At 41.5% G+C, this 17,509-nt stretch overlaps 1 protein-coding gene across 7 annotated transcripts in view; it reads left to right on the top strand.

Annotated features, from left to right (window-relative positions):
* THRB (thyroid hormone receptor beta) overlaps nucleotides 1-17,509 on the top strand; it is a 177,513-nt gene that overhangs the window by 87,990 nt on the left and 72,014 nt on the right. The window contains exon 1 of one of the 7 annotated variants that reach the window (XM_074575039.1): nucleotides 627-647. The exons of the other annotated variants lie outside the window; for them this stretch is intronic. The gene's annotated coding sequence lies outside the window, so the exon portion shown is untranslated. Of the gene's footprint in view, nucleotides 1-626; nucleotides 648-17,509 lie in introns of those variants that run through there. 7 annotated transcript variants of the gene reach the window in all.

Here is a 17,509-nt window from a genome sequence, read left to right as displayed (position 1 = left end):
TCTTCTCAGTGTAGTTTATCCCACTACTTTTTTTCTTCCTTTTCAACTCCGCTGAGGGCTTGTATCCTGAGAAGACCTCCATTCCTTGCGCTTTGTGTCTGACCTCCCAACAGTAGTACTTGTTTACCTAAAGAGATAATTGTTTTCTGGAGAGCATCCAGCCGGTAACTTACTTTTTCATTAGACCCCTTTTTCTTATTAGTTATCTCCTGTTAGTTGATCTGTGTCATTTGATAAAACTAATTAGGTAATAAAAGACTGCTTCTGAACTCCTCCCTTTTATTTTGGCATGGTGAAATGTACTTCTTGGCACCTCGCGCTTGCCTCATAAAGACAGCCTTCAGTTGACAAACAACATTAATCCAAAAGAAAACAAGCCAGTTCACGCATCCTCTCTTGATATATCCCTGTGCCAGAACAAAATAGTTCCTAACAAATTATTTGTACCAAAGATAGTGACATAACCCTGGCTCTGTTTTAGAGTTTTGTAAATGTTTGCAGTGCATCTCAAGAGGCCAGGCTAAAAATACTCAATGAAACCATTCAGCATGCTACTAAAAGCATTTTGTTTCCTAGGACTTTCCTCCCTTCTGAAAATGCCCTTCCACAGCTGCATTACATTTATTAGAAGGTGATGCAGGTATAAGGTAGGAACATCACATTTTATATTTTACTTTAAAATTTAGCCTTATTTTCAGGTTTCCTTTTTAGGCTACTTGCTTGTTTTCTTAAAAAGAAATCTCAATGGAAGGAAAGTTTATTATTAGTTTCAAAATGAAGTATACTCATCCAATGAGAAAGAGGCTGATATCCCTCATAAAAGTTTTCCATTTGAAGGTTTGAGGTGTCACAATATGCAGCATTTCAAAGACAAATAGCAAAGAATTGTCACTTCTGTATGGCCAATGGCCTCTGCTACATTCTAATGAGGTGGAAATTGCCTGAGGACGCTGGTGGATTTTTTCTTGATTGCTGCATGTGTGCAGCCCAGGAGACGGGGGATCTCAAAGCTTCCTTTGAGAAAAATATGGAATATGCTCTGCTCAGGTGTGAGATGTGTAGAAATCACTGTAGTTATCTTGTTTGTGGTGCTCCAGATCCTGGAGGAGAGATATGTCCAGGATCCTCAAGGGTCCAAACACCCAGCCCACCAGAAACTGAAGGGAAACAATTGTCCAGGTTTCAGATGTTTTAGAAACAGCCATCAGTTTATGGAGTGATGACTAACTGTAGGCATCTAGCTTGGCTGATGCTACACTTCACCTATTCAGACTTATATGGGGTCTTGAGCAGCTGGTGGAGGCCAGGCAGGATACTGAGGCCATGTGTGGACAACTGAACTGAACTCTTACCTAGTCTTTGTCTCTATCACAGCACAATTTCAGCCTAGAGAAAATCTATGAAAGCCAATGAAATTAGGCCAACATAAGGATCTCATCAGAATCCCATGTTTTACTCTCAAAAACTGTCATCTCTCTTAAAAGAGTGGCTTCTACCTGTTCATTATTCAGTGTTAAATGCAACCAGGACTTTGGTCAGGTCTGAAGAAGTGTTTTGATATTAGTTGCGTATTTGCAGTGCACTGGATTTACTTCCATGTCAGCAAGATGTACCGTGGGGATGTGCAGAATCTGTTGTGCTCACAGAGATTTGGAGTACTACATCTTCAGGGATGCAAGAGCCCCAAAATAGCAGCATATGAAATTTTAAAATAAGTGGTATGATACTCGGATAGTACCAGGGCCTGTTTATAAGTGAATCGTGTGATAAATAAATTATGGGAGTAATAGCGAGATGCAGTTATAGCAATAAGAAATGACTGTTTTAAAATGAAAGAAAAACTGAAGTTTGTACTTTTGTTTGTCCTAATTAGATTCAGAAAAAAGTTTTGACTTTTTTCTGCCCCTGAACATTTTTTCGTGTCTTCTATAGATGCACTTAGAGCCAACTCTGACTCAGGAGCATTTAGCTAAGATGCCTGAAGTAGCTATTATCCTCTGGAGCTGCTGCTTTTCCTATCGGGAACAATCCTGAGCTATTGCAGTTTATAACCTACCATAACGTCAGCTAAAACTTTTGGCTATTTTGACTAACATACCTTGTATCTCAGGCAGATTTGATTCTGTATTTCTAGCATTAAACATAAAAGCTTTCTAAGCAAATGCCAGTTACTACTGCTGGCGAATTGAAAGCACGGACCAGCCTGCCATTGTGTCAAATCTGATAATTGCTTTTTACTCATAAGCAGCTCTAGAAATCCAAATGACCAAGCCTGTTTGTCCTGTGTGCTTTCATTTAATGTGCTGTTCATTTTCACTTCAGGTAGTTTCTCAGCCCTCCTGGCTGAAATTCGGTGCCCCGAGAAGACGCTATCAAAGCCTTGCAGGAATTGTTCCAGTGCTGTGCTAAGGGGTGCATCAGTGAATTGTATCCCGTGTGGCGTGACTTACAGCTTGCTGTGAACAAATTCTCCAGGATTATAGATTGGCTAAGAGGTAGTGCTGAGAGTTTCTGTATTTATAGGCAGCTCTGTGGTGCCCGGCAGTGCGACACCCATTCACCCCCCAGGATGCCTTCCCTGTCTGGGCTGTGTGCTGATGTGGAGCGGTGCCAGAGGTGCTCTTGCCAGCAGGGTTATGGGCTGTTTCTGGCCTGACCCCAAAACAAGGGCACAGATAAGGAGCAGAGGAGGCTGCAGCCTGGTTTTGAATGGAGTTGCTGTTGGTTTCGCTGCCTTGGCTCAATGTTTAGCCATGGTCTCGGCAGCGCTGTCAAGATCTGGTCCATGGGAAGGGAGAGAGACCGCTTGGCTTTTACAGCTGCACTCCCGTCCTAGGCACCGCAAAAATAAATGAAGAGGTGCTGTTGAGCAGGAGCGCTGCTCTGGGTGTCCTGCCAGGAGACAGCATAGCACCTCTGCTGATTTTTGGGCTGGACAGGACAAGAGAGCTCCTCTACCTGCTGCCCATTCGTGCTGCCGACAGATGCTGCCTGTAAAACTGATGAGATGAAGCAAACCTCTCCATCCTCAGCCTCGCATGCGAAGGCAATGCATCCTCATATAACACGTCCTTTTCATTGCATATTAAAACTAAGCTGTCGACATGTTGTGGATTGAACCAGCAACATCCACATTTTCACTCAAATAGGGTCCGCAAACACTATCTGTATACGGGTTTAAGAGTACGTAGCCACAGGCGTTATCAGTGAACAAGGAGAGCTGTGTCCTTACTAGATAGCAGCCGGGCAGCTGCTTCTCCTAAATTCTGGAGAAACCATTCCACAGTGTGTAAGCAGTTGCAGTGATTTTTGCAGGATTTCTTCTATAGTAGGGATTGCTGTTGTGACACTAGATTCTTTTCAGGTTCGACCCAACTGTGCTTAGGGGAGGCAATTATTTTAATTCTTTTCTGAATGAACACGTCAGAGAAATGCCTGAACCCATTAGATTTAAAGGGGAAAACCCCACCTTGCCGCACTGGTGTGAGTTTTGCTGACAATTCAGCAGTGGATGATATTTTACAGTGCTTTTGTCTGGTGCTAAAAAAAGCTTTCTGATGTATGCCAAAGTTGCATGGAATACATATAAGAGCTAAAATTAAGCATACCTCTTGCAAAGGAAAATTAAAATTGGAAGGAAAATATACTAAATTGCTGTGTGAGTGCGATGTTACAGTGACTTTCTTCCATGCAAAATTGAAGATAGAAGGTGAAAAATCCTAAAAGCTAAATAATAGCTAGCACTAGTAAACAGTATTTGTCTTCAAAGCGCCATGGGGATTTTCATTAATTTCAAAAGCTCTGTAAGAGGAAGGGGTGATTTGGCTTGACTTACAGATACTGCAGCCGAAGTAAAGAAGTTAAGTAACTGTCCATAGCAGAGCCAAAATGAAATCTGACTCAGGTATTCCCAGTCTCTGGTTGCTTTACTGTCAAAGCAGACTGACACCAAAATGTCAGGAAGGTCTACAAATTCTTCTTGATATTTTTTTTTACCTCATTTAGCAACTTTCGTTCTCTGTAACAGACGTCGTTTGTACCACAGATGCATAAAAGTGGTTCGAGCATGTCTGCTTCCAAATATATTTTATTTTTAGAAACTGCAGAATTTTCCCCTCTTCTTACCATTTCCTGTGGTTTTACTTTGGAGCGTGATGGATGAAGAAGGCTATTTGTGTGATTAAGGTATGAGAATAGAAATTACATGTCTTAGGTTTACAGATGCAAGTCAGATGTGATGGTCAGTCCCTTAAGCATACCAACAACAAGTGAGCTTCCTCAGCTGTAAAAGAATATTTGTCGTATTGGAAGCATGTAGGAGGAGTGAGGCTGCATTGGGATTTGAAAAGCCCTGTGGGATCCATGTAGGAAAGTGTCCGTAAAATTGATGTTAAATCAGTGAGAGTGTAGAAACAGTACATTCACCTGTAGTAAGCAGTGAGAGAATTAAGCTAATTCTCTCCGAAACAGAAACAAGACACACTGGAATGAGTGCTGACACATGGAGTTAATTGAGAACAATTAAGTCTGTGTGTAGACAAGATCTACATAGTCCGTTTGAACTGCATGGTATTATGTGAGTAAAGGGTGCAGGATTAGAGCCATTGTTTACAGATTTACCTAATGCTTTAAACTATGTGGATGAATGGTGTTACACAAATGTTAGTCATAATTATTATTTAATTATGGCCACATGTTTATTTTGAACATAGTCCTATGCTTAATATGTAGGAAAGCCAGGATAACATTGCAGCTTCAGTGTGTGAGCTACTGTTTGCCAAGCAGCGTTTTCGCTAATGGCTTCTCCTTTCGTGTGATGAAAATGCCTCTCTGGATTGTGAAGTTGCACTGGTTGTGGTATGTAATGGGCAAATAGCTTTCATAAAAATACCTTCAGCTAGAACATTTTGAAACGGATGCGTCTTGAGATAGAATGCTAACTTATTGAAATTAATGCTATTAAATGTGCTGCTTGTGTATCATTTCAAAATATCTGAGATGCCAGCATTTCATTCTGGTTACATTGTGAGTGCAGAAAGCGAATTTCATAGTATGATTCATAAGATCAGGAGTGCTACAGGATTTCTATAATTCATGTGTTGCTACTTGCTTTTGCATTCAAATGTTTAAACTGTTATAAAATTTCACATCCTTTAAACTTGAATCTTATTTTTTAAGTCCTAAGCAGAATGAAGTTATTTCTACTCTAAGTCTGTGTTTTGAGGTATTCCTTTGCTCAGATATTCCATTTCAGATACTGTGGAAAGCTTAATATAAGTTTATGAATGGTTGCAGATAGAAACAAAGAAAAGAGCTCAGTGGTTTTTTTTTTATCTTTTTCATTTTTGTTCTTTTTTTAAGGAAGCTGATAAGAAATATGATTCCGAGGAGTGTATAGTATATCCTAGGCTGCAAGAGATGGGATGCCGTTCTATCCTTTTTACTAAGTTAATGCTTTTTTTTAAGTGGCTAAGGATAATGGAGAACGTTAGCCTTTTCTTTAGAATGCTTTTAGTACTTTGAATGGAGATATCACAATCCCTCTGCGCGTGGCATTTTACAATGATTGTCAGTGCTACTGAGATGAGAGGGGGGGGAAAAGCCCAGGCTGTGCATGTGGGCTTCTGTGAGGGACAGCCTGGTTGATTCAAAAATATTAGTCTTTCCTTTAACCCAATAGAGGAATCTTCTGAACTCTCTCAGTTCCTGAATCTTGTATAGTGACTGCAGACCATATTTTTCTCATTGCTGAAGGCACTTGGTTTTCCCTGTGGGCCTCCCCTGACACGCTTGCCCCTCAGTAAACCAGCTTGTGAACCCTACTCACCAGCATGTAGAAGACCTGTGAGTGTCCTGGCCATGGCAGGCTTGAGGTGACCTGACACTTACCATCTTCACTAAAAAAAACCCCATGTGTTTCTTCTGTGTTTCTGTACTTCAGTGGCCAGCATGTATTCAGGATTGTCCTTAATGCCTGTTTGCTTTGGGGAGAGATGACTTTTCTAATGCATTTTTAAAAAATAAAATATTCAATCATTTAGAATAAGTGTGTGTTTTCTAAGAGGAAGAGGAGAGACATGCTGGTTCCTGTAGGAGAGAAGAAACTTTTTGAAAAGTCCTAGGTGTTCAAAGTTTACTTAAACTTTCTTTCACACGAAAAGACGTTCTGTTCTAGATGACTGTTTCTACTTGAAAACAAAGTATTTTGGTAGAGGTAATTTACGTTTTATTTGAAAAGACTTCTGAAAGGAAGCTTGGTTTTAAGAAACCATTTCGCCTCTTCAATTTATTATTTTGGTGTAGAAATGAAGGTAAAAATAATTTGTGAATGCAGTTTCCTTGCGAGGGCTTGAGTTTCTGCCCAAGGCTCAAGCATTCCTTTGCCTTCCTCTGTGTTTTTCCAGCCCTGCAATATGACTGAATGTTGAATATTGTAGTGTCAACAGCTCCTTGTATTTTCACTTGATACAGTTGAGCAAAAGTTTTGACATTCAGCTGAAATGTTTGAGGAGCCATTACCAGCATAATTCTGCTTCTTAAGTAAATCTCATCTTGGTGCTTGAAATCTAAATGGATTAATATTTTTAATGTCTTGTTTACAATGCTGCCTATGAAAGCCTGTATTTGTCTACTTGCCAACCTTCCTTCTTGGCCAGGAACCGTTCTGGCGTGAATCTCCACGCTGGGCTCCCATCCATTTTCCTTGAGTCTCTCTGGTTCCCTCCCTTTTCCTCAGGGGCTCTCTGGAAGATTGTCAGAAGGGCTTTAATTTTCTTGAGCAAGTCAGCTTTTTTTGACTCCTAAATATTTCTGCCCCAGCCCTGAATTTCAGAGTTTGCCAGCCAACCACAGATAGCTTGCCCTGGTGGTGTTACAAAAAACCACATCTTTTCTCAGGTTTTGACGAAAACAAACCTAAAAACAAGCCAGCGTTAGCTTTGTGAGTGGGCAGGAAAAGACGGTTAAGGAAAAAAAGAAGCTTGCACGGGGTGGGGGGTGAGGGGGGGTGTATGTGTGACTTGACAAGGTGCCCAGCAGTTACGATGGACTAAAGGTGAGCTAGTAGATAACTCCTGATGTAAGATTATATACGTTAACAGCGTACTACAGTATTTTGCCAGCAGAGACGTACTCTCTGGGAATGCCAAAAAAAAAAAAATCCACAAAAAACCAAGACAAAATGGTGCACTCCAGTGGCACTGGCTTAGATATGATTGCTGAGGGTCTTCAGGGGTAGGCAGGCTCTTAGAGGAGAGGCAGGAGACTTGCTGAGTGTCACATAAGCCCAAGTGCTAAAGCAGCTAAAGCAAGGTATTAGAAAGTAGAAACCAGGGGCGTATGATATCAGACTACATTATGGTAAAGTTATGCAGCTGTAGGTATGGTGAACCCTCACTTCTGAGGAGGCCAGCAAATCCTCACTAGTGGTTATTTTGATATGCGATACCCTGATGCTAATCTCAGAAGTTGAATGCAAACCCAGAGAAACCCCAGCAACAATAACAACCCTTAGCCGAGTGAGAAGCACTTGGCAGCGCTCACTGCCTTCTCAGAAAGGGAGGGAGAGCATGAGCTCGCTCAGTGACGGGGTGCAAGTGTCGCCACGAGGGATGGACGGATCTTTACGCGGTCCCCTCAGCTGGGTACGTGTGGAATGAAGAGGCGGTGTCTCCGCATCGCAAGACCGAGACTGGTAATCAAACAGCTCCCCCCTCCCCAAAAGCGACAAAAATTTCTACTTGGTCTGTCTTCGGATAAGGTGGGGGTTTGCTGCCTGGGCTGGCGTTAGAAGGGGGTGCAGCAGGGTGGCAGCCCTGGAGCAAAGCCTGGTGAGATCTCCCTTTGGCCTGCTTGCCCTTGCCCTCAGATGGGCAGGAGCCGCTGTGACCACACGGTGGAGGAGCAGCCACGTTGGCCCTGCCATCAGGATGGCACTGGCCTGTCTCCAGTCCGTCCCCTGCCTCGGGAGCTGGGCTCCAGCCTCCTGGGAGGGTCCCCCTGTGCTGGAGGTGAAGATGAAGGCACGGATGAGAGGAGACAGCTGAACCCCCTCCATGTTCCTGCCCACAAGGGTCTTCAGGCAGGGGCCGGCTGTACCCCAGGAGTGAGTGAGTGAGTGAGTGAACACGTGTTGGTGCGTGTAAAGACGCTGATTTCCAAAGAGATTTCAATTTCTGGTTCCTAACATGCCATTTAGTTTTCAAAACATGGTGTTGCTCAAAATGAGATGGATTGACAAGACAAAATAATCTTGACAATCTTTAATTACAGATAACACAAGATATATGAGTATCCTTAATGTTGTGTAGACTAGCCTGTCTGGCACTAAAAAATTCCAAAAGAAGTATAAATAGTAGGGATAAGGAAAAAGGAAATCTGCATTTAATATGTGAAGCAGCTAAGTGTTTGGCTACCCTTTATCGATTATTGATCATTCTCTCTGCTGTTCAGAAATCATCCGGAGTCGGGGATTCTGAGTATTTTATTTCTTTTTTAAAAAAGCCTCCTTGCCTTTTTCAGACATCAGGACTACAAGATGAATGTGCAAACATGAGTGTGTGAGTCAGGAAACATGCCAGCGGAGGTGGCTGCGTGAGCGAGTCTGTAGGTAAACAGAAATAAAGTTAATTGGCAGTTTTCTTGTATAGCACGGGCAGCTGAAGTCCTTCTCACTGGAAGAAATTCTCTTTTCCCATTATCCTTCAGCATTCTCTTGGAGGGATTGTCTCAAGGGAAGTGAGTGAGTCAGAAAATATGCCAAGTTCATGTCACGGCTGTTGCGGCATTTCTTTCTCTTGCTGGCCTCCAGGAGCTTTATTGGCAAGTGTTTTTAAAGGAAATGTTGGCACAGGAAGGCCTTATTGTTTATGTCATGAAAGTCTCTTGGCGTCTTCTGCCTTGTTATTTTCTCCCTTAAATGGGGAAATTAGGAGTGGGGGGGACTGAGAAAGGAAAAGAGGAGAGAAGCAGAGTATTAACTTCCAGACTGTTGAGGGTTGCTACCAAAACTGTTCTCCCTACGTCAGGATGTATCTTGGTGAGTCCTCTCTTTCCTTTTTCTCCGTTGCTGCTTTGCAGGCTCTGCTGCAGCCAGCGGATCGATTTCTAAATGTATGTTTCCTCTTCATGCTTTTCAAGATGTGGCGTTTAGAGAGCTTTTTGGAAAGAGAGGAGCCAGCAGTTTTCTGGTGGGCTCTCCTCTGCCAGAGCAAGGCGGGGAGAGGCAAACGCGGAGCCCGGCCCGGGTCAGATCACTGACACCTTCTCACACGCTGAGCAGGGCTCTGTGATGGGCTGTCGAGGACATTTCATTAAGTTTTTTTCAGTTCTGTGTAAGGCTTGCATACAAAATACAATGTGATTTACGGAAAAGAAAAAAAATAAAATTGGGAAGTTCTGTGGAGCAGATGTGGTGGGTACGGACAGGAACAATAGCGAGATGCTGCGTGGTCAGAAATGGTGCTCGTTGAAAACCAAAGCAGAAAGCAAAAGCATTCATTTAAATGTATGCACATTCTTAAAAAAAAAAAACAAACCAAACCAACCCAACACCCCCCCACTAAACTTATTCATACGCACTGAGGCAATTTTGGCATAACATTAAAGGACACAAAAAAAGAATTATGTCCAGTGCAGCAATAAAAGTTGCTGTAACCTATTATCCTCAAATTAGGTGAGAGTTGTGAAGCCTCTGAGGATGCTATTAAAGAATTAAATGTTAACATTTCAAAGAATGTTTCAGTATTTAATATTTTGTCATTTGGAAAGTGAAAAGTTAACTCTCTGCTTGTGATACGTCATGGCAGAAAGCCTGTTTCTGTACCAGGTTCGTTTTTATCTATGATATTTACCTTTCTGATATGTATGTGTGGAGCTCAAAGATACGGGATGAAAAATCCTTTCAGGTTAACGTACCGAAGATATGCCTTCATGTACAAAAAGGGCAAACCCCTATTTCTTCTGGATTTGCTACCAGCAGGGGAAAAAAAATAAAAATTAAGGCAAATGCCTATTTTTGTGAGCTGGATGTAGAGTAATTGACATGTAAGCCACTTTTCTTTGTACCCAGTTAAACTAAGGATTGTCTGTGGGATTAAATATCTATTTCAAGGCTGTGATGCAGTTTTTGTGATGTCTCTTCAAACCCTAAGTATTTGTTGGTACATAATACATCTTTTTATTGTGGCGTCTTACTTGCATTTTGGTGATGCTTTTTTGGAATGCTTTTTTTCAAAGGAAAGGGAGACGATTAATCTTGGCTCTTAAAACCTACATTGTTTTGCTTTTCAACTCTTTCATGTGTCTTTGTTTTCTGACCTACCTATTTGTGGGTCTATGCAAAATTCTGTAGTGTATAATAGTTTAATTTGTGGAAGCTCTTTCCTCCCCCCCGCTTCCAGTTTTGCGCTGTGATTTGCTCAGACCTTGCCTTCACTTTCTTGAAAAAGGTATATACCATCGAAGAACGTTACTTTAGAGGAAAAGTTCTCGTAGAACATGCATTTCTAGATCTGAATATTCTTAGAGCTTGTTATTTTTTCAGATTTGGGATCTTGTTCAGACTGTTACAGGAAAAGTGTTGGCTGCCAGCATTAGAATCCAGGGAACTGGAACCTGGATCTTGCTTGGAAAACATCTTTAGGAACAGTGGCAGTGGCTCATATATCCCTGTTTTCAAGTATTTTTACCAGGAATGATCCATAAGAATTGTTTTGTAAAATTCTAACCATAAAAACAAGGTAAAATACCCCTTCTTGTAAGCACTGGCTGATTTGTATTTAATTTCTTTGGATGAACATGAATCTTTAACAATATAGTCGCTTATAAAAGGACATCCTAGTTGCATATAGTATGTTACAAGTGAACCATTTTCAGTATGTTTTAGTTGTTATCTAGAATAAACTTTCTCTGGTTTTCTCTATGTGCCATAGATATATTTATCTGTATCTATGAATATATTCAAATAGCTGTAAGTATCTCAAAAAGATAAGCTCTGTCATCCTTAGGGGAATATCACCATGGATTTTTCTTCTGTATCAGGAATCCTGCATTTCTCTGTTCCAGCAGATAGAAACCTTTGTGCTGTGTTCCTCACATCTCATGTCATAACATGAGAAAAACCAAACCATAAAAATGGGTGTGAATAACTGTACTTTGGCCTTTGTCTGCTATCCACTTTACCAGCCAGCCAAAATTCTTTGGACGTGACAGTAAAAGTGCAATATTAAATCATCAGCCTATACCTACGGCTCCAGTGTTGGGTACAGTGTGACAAAACCGCTTTATTGCTGTGCAGGAGCACGCAGTGAGATGCATTAGAGCTCTGTTAACACAGTGGCACAATGAAATTTTAAATGGAAAATTGCAATTTTCTGAACGGAAAGTTCAATTCAAAACCTTTTGGGTTAGGTAAGCCTGGGCTGGACCCAGGGGACAGTTGCCTGATGACCCTGTTTTCGTCCTGGCAGTCTGCTCCGTAGCAAGATGCCTGGCATTGACTAAGCCAGTGGGTGGGACACGCTCCCTGACCACGGGCAGCCGGTGGCCCTGCACCCCTCGGCTGTGCCTGGATGTCCTGGAATCCCCAGCTGAACCTATGTTCCAGCTGCTCTGAGAGGTCCAGGGTGCATGACCGCAGTTGCCCAAACTGTTTTTTGTTTAAACTTTGGCTAATGAGACATCAGCAACAAATACAACATCAGCAGGAAGGATTTGTGTCAGATGTGGAGAGAAACCGTGCACAAAACCAGCAAATGGTGCACTACGCCCCATTCCCTCCTACCTGCGCTGTGGGTAACCCCAGCTGGGTGCTGCCGCGGGGCCTTCCTCCTCCTCCTCCTCCTCCTCCTCCTCTTCCTCCTCTGGGAGCCTGACTCCCATCTTCCCGCTTGAGGGAGATGCTGCTGGCCTCTCTTCCCAACGCCCAGCTCCTGCCTTGCCAGTGGTAATTGCCAGAACCTGCAGGGTTTTTGGATTTCCATGTCCTTGTCGAGCTGGGTTGAAGCCGCCTGGCAGGCAGAAGGTGGGAGGGAAGGTGGTGGTGGAGTAGTGCACAGCCACTCTGATAAACCTCATTTCCTTAGGAAATTGCATTGGAAATGTCCTTCTCCTCTGTCCCGTGAAGCTTTGAAGTCACCTGTGAGCTTGTAAGCCTTCATTTTGGGCTACTCGGTTGGTATTAGGCTTGCTGGTTTCCTTTGCAATGAACTCTTAAGAAAACTACCTCCACCCTTTCGAGAACTTTCTCCCCTCTCCCACACTTCCACTCATTTTTATTGCATTGGAGAAAGAAGGAAAGAGAAAACGGATATGGGAAATAACAGTCTTGTAAAAAAATTTTTTTCCATAATTCTGACAGCCAGACTCTGTCACACGTGCGTAAAGAGCTGGTTGGGATGATGAGTGCTGTCAAACCACAGCTACAGCTCAGAGCGGCAGTGTGGACTGAATGGGAAGAGGGAGTCAATTATAATTTAGGATTGTTTGTTCATTGTGCAGGCTAAACAGCATGCTTGATTAGGGAGAGGTCAAAATTCACAAGTCTACCCGGTTGTCCAAGGGAGGCAATGATTTGGGGAAAAAAAGTGATCTGGTTATAATCTACTTGGATTTCCAAAAGTTTTCAATAGGGTTCTTTCCTGAAGGCTTATAAAGAATTAAAGCTGCCGTGCAATGAAAGGGAAACTCCTGTTGTGAATTAATAGCAGGTTAAAAGTTAGGAAGCAACGGGGAGTAAATGGTCAAGTTTTACAATGGAGGGAAGTCACCAATGAAGTCCGGTAGGCATCAGTCCAAGCGTCTGGGTGGTTCAACATATGGAAAAGGAGGGAAATATTGAAGTAATAAAGCCTGCTGACAGTGCTGGAGTCAACTGGGAAGAGTTGTAGAAGGATCTGACAGTACTGAGAGTGACCAAGTAAAAAGACTGGCAGAGGAAATTCAGTGGCAGTAAATGTTATTTTAGAAGGAGAAGAACTGCAGTCATACTGGACTTGTGATCACTTAGGAAAAAAGTGTTTAATAGATGCTTTTATGAAGATAACAGCTGAATGCCCATCAGATGTCAAAACCAAAACATTGGGAATTTTTGGGAAAGGCACAGAGAAAAAAGCCATATTCTCCATGTTTCACTCTACATAGGACTGCATCCAAGTGATGCAATCTTTGTTCCCATCGGTGAGATTTTCATGTCTGTAGTGTTAGAGCTCATGAAACAGCACAATATTTTCTGCACATAGACATGATCGAGAAACCCTGTAATACTGAAGGACAAATGAAGATAGACTCTGAATAAAAAAGGATAGTTCAGCTGGAGAAAGTTATGCGTACTTTGCTGTAGTGTGCCTGTCTTCCGTTGTGTTTTATTCCAGGATGTGTTAGTCCCAAAGGACTTTCTGAATGGGCGGATTCAGATGTATGTGCGTACAACTGTTATACCTGTCAAATCCTGTATTTATTCCTGAGCAATTTTACCTAGCAAAACTTGTGCCTGTAGGTATTAAGCACCAGTATCATGTCCATAAATACATAAAATTAACCAGTTTGCCATAGCTACTTCGCAGGTACAATAACTTGCATATTTTGTATATATTTCAGTTGTTCTCATAGTTACAAACTCGCACATTGTGTGGTACGCATACTGCACTTAATGATTTCCACTTTCCCCTCCCCATCCATCTGAAGGTTTCAGATATTTAATAGAAGAAAATCTAATTGTGTTCATGATTCAAAGGTCTTTGAATCATTTCGCTCATGGTTTTTTATGATCTTAAAAGTTCCCGATTCCTAACAAAAAAAAAAAATTGCAAAATTCTTTGTCACCTACAAAAGGCTTGAGATCATACTGACCAGACTGCTCTTCAGAATTATGTGGTTGCATTCAGATAGCTTAAAAGATTATTATTGCTTCCCTGATAAAAAAAAAAAAAAGATAGGTTATGCTAATATTGTTCTAATGTTCATTTAATATATGTACAGAAGTAATAAGTAAGTTTACAATTTACATATATACTCCAATTTAAATAGAAAAACATTGAACTTGAAGAAAAGCAGAATAAACTTTGATTGATAATCAGTGTGTTTTTTCATGGAAAAAGTAATGCAAAGATTGCCCCTGTATAAATAGATCGTGCATAATGAAAGAAAATGTTATTTCTGCATTACTTAATTTCTCATTTTTCTCCCTGACATTTTGAATCAAGCATTAGTCTGCAGAATAGATTCGAAATATCAGAGGTAAAACAAAAAGCCGAACTTTGTCTTCATAATGTAGTTTCATTAACTTCATTGGGCATTACTCAGAGCAGGCCCATTTTTAGCATATTGCATTTGCATACTGACCTTTTTTGCACTGTGAATGAAAATTGGTGCTGTGATTTGTTGATTAATCCCGTAAAATAACATTTAAGACTTCATTTAAATATATTCTTAGGTGAACAATAATGACATTTAATCCATTACAAGAATAAAAATGTCCTTTATAATAATAAAAGTAGTTCTAGATAGATTACGGATAGCTGAAAAAGGTGGTCTTGCAAAGCGAAGTCTTATTTTCAGAAATGGTGACATTCTCCCTCTGTCTTTGGTAGCTGTCAGTGAAGTGCAGAACTGTTGAAAGTTTAACGATCTCATGCAGGACAGATCTGGACATTAGGTCTGAAACGAGGGAATGCGCATACATTTGCATGTGTGCACACGCTGACAACATTAATTTGGAAAAATGTCAGCTAAAAAACCTGAGACGGAGTAGCTACTCCAGGTGAGCTACATAAATGGATGCTTTTATTTCTCTTCCAACGTGATCTTTACATACTTTAATTTAAACTGAAAGCAGACTTACTCCAGAGGAAGTAATCTGGAATAGTTAATGTGTAAGTTCCCCGAAGTAATGACTGAAAAATACGTACGTAACTGCGTTGTCCTGCTGAGATCCCAGGTGGAGGACCCGCTCCAGTTTTGCATTGTAGGAGAGATAACGAGCAACCGGAAAGAGTCTAGGCAAGAGTATCAAGAAATATTAAAGGCTTAGGAAGCTTGAGTTCTAAGTAAAGGTTTAGCGAAGCACAGCTGTTCAGTTTTGCAAAAAGATGATTGGGAACACCATGGTAATACTTCTCATTAAATGCATAAAAATGAGCTGTGAAGAAGAGGGAAAGACAGCATTGCTTGTGGATATAGCAGGACACTGTGAGCTGAATTTACAGGAAGAGGACTCTGTATTGGGAAAACCACTCTAATTAAAGTAAGAGATGAGCAATAGAAGAGGCTGCTTAGGGTGGGTGTGGTGTTTGAAGCTCACATAAATGGGCCTGGATTTACAAGAGACATAGACCAACTCGCAAATCTCCCTTGGTCTCACATGGTGAGGTGTACGCTCTGTCTCACGCAAGACACGCTGTAGTAGTCCCAACAGGTGACCTGTCCTATGCCAGAATTTATATAAAATCCTGTAAGGTGAAAACCCTTTCAGTCTTTTCTGTCCTTCGCTACTTCGCCCTGCACTTAGCGCAAGCCCTGCTCATGAATTACAGCAGCACCCGCCCTGCTGGTGTGTCCATACGGACAAAGTAAATCCACCGCTGGATGGGAGCTGATGCCTGCATTGGGAAAATGAACTTCGGAGTTGTTGAAATGCTACAAGCCCGTTGAAAGCTGCAATTAAGTTCTTAACGTGAGGCTTAAGGATGCTTCATTGCTGTTGCTATACACAAATTGGGAAAATACATGCAGATTGTTCTATATCAGAGAGGTTATTCGGCGTTTAATTTTCTGCTGTGTTTCTTGGAAAGAGGAAGCAAGCTTTCTGTCCTTCACACTCCAAGGTTCATTCTGAATGCCGGTTGCTGTACAGCCTACCGTGGCACCTTCTTTAATTAGCACTTGCTGCTTTTCTTCTGCTGAAGAGGATTGTGAGAGTGGCAGACTTCATGTCTTTACTACCAGCGAGATGGGAAAGGCTCCTGTAACTTTTATAACTGATGAGCTGAGACAGCCTGGCTGCCCGTGGTTCCTAATGAGCAGCGCATGACACAGTGCAGAGTATTGGCAAGATTAACGAACCCACATTTCCTTACCAGCAGACTGACTTGTAATAGGAATATAGAGAAGGAGTGAGAGTGTTAGCACAGGTAACGTAGCGTTATACTGAAATGAAAATCCTTTGCAACCAGCTACAGAAATAGGCAAAAAATCTAAGGTTTATATTTGCAAATCCAGAATTCATGCAAGTGACTGTGGACTGACCATTGCTAAAAGACTGAAGCCCTAAAGGAAGAATCTGCTATTGACCTTATTTTGGGAAAGTATTCCCGTTCAGGAAAACAGTTCTCTTGGCAACATCCAAGGATATTTTTTCTTAGTTAAAGTCCCTGACAGTACTTTTGTGACGTCTTTAACAGCCCCCCTCATTTTTTAACAAGAAGTTATTATCGCATAAAAACCCTGAATTGAATAATAATAATTCTGATGTCTTCTGATCAATGGATTCCCGCTAAGTTTTCCTCCTTATTGGTGAAATTATTTTCTACATGCTGTTCTTTGGAAAGCTAATGACACTTGCTATGGTTTCTGACTAAGAATTTGCAAATACCAGATTTTCATTTGAAGTTTCTGATGTGACGATACAAACAGCTCTAAGGAAGGGTAATCTTTTGGGTAATCTTTAAATGGTGAGGACACAGAGAGATTCATTTGAGTTGAATCACATATTATAACCATTCAAGTCATACTTTGGCAACTAAAGTGCTTAAAAACACCCACTGATTTCTTTATATTTCGTCACTCTTAAGGAAGACCAGAAAGATGAAACTTTAGGAGTCTATATGAAGGGGGAATGAAAGAAGCCTAACAAACAGTATATGGGCTTTATCTTACGTTCCTTCAAGGAGCTGAGCACCTGCACACTGGAGGGACTAATGAATTTGTTTGGAGATCAAAATGCTAAGAACAGTAGGGGAGTCCTTTGAAGGAAAATGCATGAAGGTTTTGCTTTGTGTCACCTGTTTCTCAGAGTCTGAAGGTCATTTCAGGCTTACTTCTTGGGGTTCCTTATGGAACTTATGTATGAACCCTCTCCAGCTGCCCATAGTGAGAGATGCCTTGGAGAGCGGTGGAAGCTAAATCCCACCCCTAAGCTAGTGAATTTGGGCTGGCAGCGCTCACTTCTGGAGCCAGGCATGTTAGATCCGTCCCTGTCTCCCAAAAGCAGGAGGAAATGCCCTATGCACAACAGATCAGGTTTGCAGCACTGAGGCTTTCCTATTCCTGTCTCTCATCTTCTCCAATTTGATTTCTGGCTCTGCGCCTCTTTGCTAGGTAGGTAGCGTTGGTCACGGTGGGGGTCTCAGTATCCCTGCTGAAGCTGTTCTTCCTTATATATAAAATATTTAAATATTCCCTGAAACCACAGAAAGAAAAAATGCCAGTCTCTTCTGAGATAAATCTGTGCAGCGCAGAACTGAAATCAGCCTGGAGTTGTTTTACATGGATTTTAAAAAACAGAACAAAACAA

The sequence above is a fragment of the Larus michahellis genome, chromosome 2 (genome assembly GCF_964199755.1).
Source record: "Larus michahellis chromosome 2, bLarMic1.1, whole genome shotgun sequence".
Classification (NCBI taxonomy): Eukaryota; Metazoa; Chordata; class Aves; order Charadriiformes; family Laridae; genus Larus; species Larus michahellis.
Note: the sequence above shows the minus strand (reverse complement) of the source record. Positions and strands in the feature narration are given on the sequence as shown.